The following is a 488-nucleotide window of genomic DNA, read 5'->3' on the forward strand; positions in this document are numbered from 1 at the left end:
CGCAGACACAACACACAGTGAAAGCGACCTGACCGCAGCGGACTCCATGTCCGGCGAACCTCCGCGCCTCCGACCATCCCCTCCGGCACAGCTTCTCCGAGCACCATCCTCTGCCGAGCGTATTAAGACGGCCCCGCCAACGCGACCCAGAGGAATGGGGGCCTGTTCTTCCCAGCTGAGTCCCGGATCTCACAGCAGCAGCAGTAACGAAGAAGGTCTTCCTGGAGATTTCCTGATGTTCCTCCGTGCTCCCACGTCCGTTTTTCATCCGATTCTGATTGCGCACGGCACCCCGCTTCACAAATAACAGATAATCAGCTCCGGAATGGCCGCTGCAAGCTCCGTCGCGCCGCCATCTTGGATTACAGTTGAATTTGAACACGATTCAGCACTCCATATGTGTACATGCAATTGTGAAAAGAAATACAGACCAGAAAACTTAAATGAGATGCTACCTCAGAAAAACAAATCATCACTGTGGAAGAAAA

The sequence above is a fragment of the Hemitrygon akajei genome, unplaced genomic scaffold, assembly GCF_048418815.1.
Source record: "Hemitrygon akajei unplaced genomic scaffold, sHemAka1.3 Scf000048, whole genome shotgun sequence".
Taxonomy (NCBI): domain Eukaryota; kingdom Metazoa; phylum Chordata; class Chondrichthyes; order Myliobatiformes; family Dasyatidae; genus Hemitrygon; species Hemitrygon akajei.